At 39.1% G+C, this 5375-nt stretch overlaps 1 long non-coding RNA gene across 1 annotated transcript; it reads right to left on the bottom strand.

The window, feature by feature from the left end:
• Window positions 1-853: 853 nt before the first annotated feature.
• On the bottom strand, window positions 854-1424 carry LOC107748608 (uncharacterized). The gene is made up of 3 exons (XR_001640949.1): window positions 1346-1424; window positions 1024-1116; window positions 854-908 (listed from the first exon to the last, which is right to left on the bottom strand). It is a non-coding gene; the product is annotated as an uncharacterized LOC107748608 (long non-coding RNA).
• Window positions 1425-5375: the final 3951 nt, after the last annotated feature.

Consider the following 5375-nt stretch of genomic DNA (forward strand, 5'->3'; position numbering starts at 1 on the left):
GAAGGTAAGCGCATTATTGTTGTTGTTATTTTTGTTAATTGTCACAGTTTTGACTGTCATGGTGTGTGCATGAACGAGTGGGAAATACCTGCTAAATCCGTTGCTTTTTCCTATCACTTGTATTGGGCACTTTTTGCATTTAAATTGGATTATTCTGACTGACATAAAAAATGATGCATGTGTTGTTTCGAGGGTATTGGTTAATTTATTGATTGCCGTCTGCTTGCATATTTTATTCATGTTCGGTAGCCTAATTCTCTTTAATGTAGGCTATTCGCCCCGATTTGATCCGTTACTGGGAAATTTATCTAACGTCATATTTATATTATTTTGTTTTAAGGAGTTAAAAATGGCCTTTATTAGCCTTGATTTACATATTCCATCACATTATTTTGACAGTTAAAGTTTGGGCGGTTTTTAGGCGGGTTTTTGTGAGCTTTTGGGCTGGAAATCGTCCATCCAATCTGGCAACACTGATCAGTTATAGTGTGTTAGCGTTACATTTAACATTATAATCACCATACTGTACTTATTAACCACACATGGTTGAATTAAAGTCTTTCAGCTGTATATCTGTCTTCATTTAGTGGATGATGACCTGATGAAACTCTGTTTAATTAATCATTTTAAAATGGAGATTTTCTTTCCGGAGGGAGAATGCAGGAGATGATCAGAGATCAGCAGAAACACAACAGATTCAAGATCAGGGATGTAACTGCATGAGAAGAGATGCAGGAATGAGAATAGATGTCCAGAATGAAGCAAAACTCTCTCTACTGAGTGACTCTGAGTTTGATTCATGTATGAATGATCATCTTCTGGACACAGAGGCAATGAACTGCTCAGATTCCTGCAGTGAATCAGATTCATCCGATCTGAGCTGCATTTGGGCACCAGATTCTGGATCCCTGAGAGAAACACAATCAGTTTCAGCAGATCAAGCTTCATTCATTGAGTCTGAGCTGAAGATTCAAACATCATCCGTCTGTTTCACAAACGATCATATGATTCAGTCAAACTCACTTCAACTCTTTCTGTCTGTCAGTCTGATTCACTCTCCTGTTTTCTGGATCATCCTCACGCTGACAGACAGACGGCACTGCCTTCAAAAAACACCTGAAAACACTTATTATTAAATATCATTATATTTATTCAGAGATATTAAAGTTTAGACCTCTGATTTCATCGTTAAATATGACTTAAGGCAGATAGATAGGTCATATAGTCTGTTGAAGTGGTTAAATCATAAATTATATTTTCACTTATCTTGGTTTCTAATAATCATAATTAGATTTTCATGACTATTTTAAAGTGTCTCTGACACAATTAAAGACTCATGACTCACCTGAAGTTCCTTTTACGCAGAATGAAACAGACCACAACCAGAAGAACAATGAAGATCAGAGCAGAAATCCACCACAGCTGATCTAGATACAAAGAATATCGGATCGATGCATCCCTACTTTAGAGTTCCTCAGTGTAGGCTTAACTGTTTTAAGAACTCCTTTGTCCATTTGTCCATTAAAGTATTAAATGACAAGGTAGCTAGAGGTTAATAATTATATAAGCTAATTTTTTTCTCCCTTTCTGGTGTATGCATGTGGTAACTATATGTGATTATGATGATTAAGGTGTGTTGCACGATGGGTAGTGTGCAATTTAATTGTATTTATTATACTTTATGTATTGTAAAGTTGATCTAATCTAATCTAATCTAACGGCACCTGCCAGTACCCTTTCAAAAGATCCAACTTACTCACAGACTTGGATGCACCCACTTGGTCAATGCAATCCTCCGCATGGGGAAAAGAAAACGCATCGGGCTCTATTATTTTATTCAACTTTCAGTAGTCCGTACAAACACTATATGTACCATCCGATTCTTTTACTAGCAAACAGGGTGATGCCCAGCTAGAAAACGAAGGTTGGGCTATTCCGTTGTCAAGCATATACTGGACCTCAGTTTCTAATGCCTACCATTTCTCAAAAGGAACCCAATAGAAACGCTGTCGTATTGGTATCGCATCACCCACGTCCACATCATGATGTATTAGAGGTGTGCGCGATAGTACATCTCCAAACAAAATGGGAAAATCAGTCACTAAGCGAGTTAATTCTGATCTATATTCATTGGGCAAATGACTTCATAAATTCTCAAAGTTTTCCAGAGTTTCTGAATTTTTCAGGTGCAGTAACAACTCACTGTGCCTTAAAATCCTCACCAACACCAGGAGAATTAGAAGGCTTCTCAAATGCCATAGTGGCAACTAAAACAGGATCTATCCTTATGTCTGCATTACGAGGGAAATATGGTTTTTAAGCAGACTGGCATGACAAAGCTGATTAGACATCTTTCAATCAGGAGTCGCAATTATATAGTCTTGCTCAGATATCTTTCGTTTATGGTCCATAAAATCTTGCAAAAAACAGAGATCCAGGTGAAGGCAGCAAAACGAATACATGATCACCTGGACTGAAATCACGACATTTCGTACAACTATTTTTTCATTTTAATTTGCGCCTTTAAAAGATGTTCTCATGCTTTTTGTCCTGCCAAAAACAAACGCCTACAAAATCCATGAACATAATCCAACAAATTTTTAGGTGGCTTTTCACTCTTTAATTCTTCTTGCAAAACTGCAAGAGGTCCCCGCACCGTGTGACCAAAAACCAACTGGTTTGGACTGAAACCCAATCTCTCTTGTATGACTTCCCGAGCCGCTGACTTTGGTGACTTTGTGCGTGATACGCTCCAGACTGATTGTGTTTCACACCAAGCCGCTTCAAAACCTCCGCAAACATTCCTGAAGTAAAATTGGTCCCTTAATCGCTCTGCACAACCTTAGGTATCCCAAAAATCGAAATAAATTGCGTTAAAGCTTTAACCATGGCCTTAGTAGTGATCCTACGCAAAGGATACACTGCAGGATAACGGGTTGTCTGACACATAACTGTAAGCAAACACGAGTTACCTGATTTTGATGGAGGCAAAGAGCCCACACAGTCAACTATTATATGTTTGAACAGTTGACTGATAACTGGCATCAGACACAACGGCACAGGCTTTAAAACTTGATTGGGTTTACCCCCCACCTGACAGACATGACACATTTGAATAAATACTGCGACATCGTTTTTTAGACGAGGCTAATAAAATTGCTGCAAAACCCGATAATATGTTTTTTTTCACTCCCAAATGGCCCGCAACATCACCATGGGCAGCATTTAATACCACCTCTTTAAATTCAACAGGCACCGCTACCTGAATTATTGCCTTGTTGCAGAAATCTTCCCTTTGATGACTCCACTTCCTCAACAACAATTCATCCTGTATAAAGTAGCCATTCGCCACACTCTACACCTCCATGGGGGCACCACAGCAGGGAACAGAGATTGTAAAGCAGTATCTCTCTGCTCCACAGTTACTAAAGCACTACGAGAAATGGGAGAAAGAACAGATAAACAAGGTATCTCAAGTTTGATCAGAATGAAACAGACCACAACCAGAAGAACAATGAAGATCAGAGCAGAAATCCACCACAGCTGATCTAGATACAATAGAAAATCAGCAGATCTGTACAAACAGCCCAATAAAATCAGCTGATCTACAACAATAATAAAACAATATTAGAAAGCAAAAGCTCTGAATGTTGTACCTGAGAGCTGGAGATCTGGAGTCACTTCATTCAGGACATCTTCACAAACACAATGATCACAGATATGAGCCAATATGAGAGAAAACAGAGCTGTTGACATTCAAACTGGATTACCTTTCAATACGGTCTGTCACATTGTGTGAACACGCTTTGGGGAAACTCTGATTTGCCTGGTTTGTTAACGTTTGTGTAGCTTCAAGAACAAATGGCATTTCAGCCCACCAAAATGGGTGGAGCCGACTGCCTATATAAGTCTTTTCCCCCCCATCATCAGAAGAAGAAGAGGAAGAAGAAGAAGAAACTACCTGATTCATTAACCTTTGCACGTCTGCCGGCGCGTTCATAATGGAGTAAGAGTACAACCCGGATGGTGTAATAAAAGTAGTCCCTTCTTGGGCATGTTCCGTTAACATATCTGATACATCAGATGTTGTTACTTACAAACATGAGGTTCAGAATTTTGTTCAGTGGTGTGATAATCATTTTCTTATCATTAATATGAAGAAAACAGTGGAGACGACCTCAAATGACCACCAGTGGTCATTAAAGATCAGAATATAGCCCAGGTGGACTCTTACAGATATCTGGGCATTCACATTGATGATAAACTGAAATGGAGAGTTCAGGTGGAAAATGTCTGTATTAGGGTCCAACAGTGACTATATTTTCTCCGTAGGCTGAGGGTTTTGGTGTTAACCAGAAAGTGTTGCCTCTCTTTTATCATGCTGTAATCAAGAGCATTTTTCGCTATGGCATCTCAGCCAGGTTGGGCAATCTTAGTGTACATTTGAAAGCCCAGATTACATGGCTAACACAGAGAGCCATGAAAATTATGGGAGTTAAGCATCCCACACTTCAGGCTCTTTTTGATGAAACAGTTATCAGACAGGCTCAAACAATTATTCCAGATCCCACTCATGTCCTTCACTCAGAGTACCAACTTCTTCCTTCGGGAAGACGCTTTAGAGTAGGGATGCAACTATACCATTTTTACAGAACCAATCCGATCCGATACCGAAAATTCGGAGTATCAGCCGATACTGATCTGATCCGATCCGATCCGAATTTTATAAAATCTAAACATTTAGAGAAAAAACATTATTTAGTGGGGAATAAATAAAAGTTAATAAGTGTAGTAATAAATCTGGTAGAATGTTACACATTGCTCTTTGTATTGTTGAAAAATTCATGAAAAACAAATACTATATACTATACTATAAAGTTAAAAGACATTGCTTTAAATGTATAGCACAGTAATGAAGGCAGCAACATATGACAGATAGGACAGAACAAGAAAGACTATTCATAATCTTTCATTGCGCAAAAGTATTATAATACGGAAGGGTATGGCTCCAATACAGAGCGGCACAAAGCGCTTATGTGCATCCCGTGGAAGAAGAGTCAAAGCGCACAGTGGAGAAATGGGAGAAAGAACAGATAAACAAGGTATCTCAAGTTTGGTCACTTCGGGACACTTAGACGACTTAGACGTAAAGTTCAACTCATTGCACACGTCACGGCACAAGAAACAAACACCTCAGGGAACTCTCGGACCAATTAACTCTTTCCCCGCCATTGACGAGTTATCTCGTCTTTTAGAAGACAACGCTTCCCCGCCAAAGACGAGTTTTTAGGGCTTTTCGTGTTTTCACTGTTATACACTCGGGGGCGTTATTATGCATCTTCTGAACGAGTACAAAACCTCCCGAACAAAAACAC

Source organism: Sinocyclocheilus rhinocerous, unplaced genomic scaffold, assembly GCF_001515625.1.
Source record: "Sinocyclocheilus rhinocerous isolate Xijiao unplaced genomic scaffold, SAMN03320098_v1.1 scaffold2969, whole genome shotgun sequence".
Taxonomy (NCBI): Eukaryota; Metazoa; Chordata; class Actinopteri; order Cypriniformes; family Cyprinidae; genus Sinocyclocheilus; species Sinocyclocheilus rhinocerous.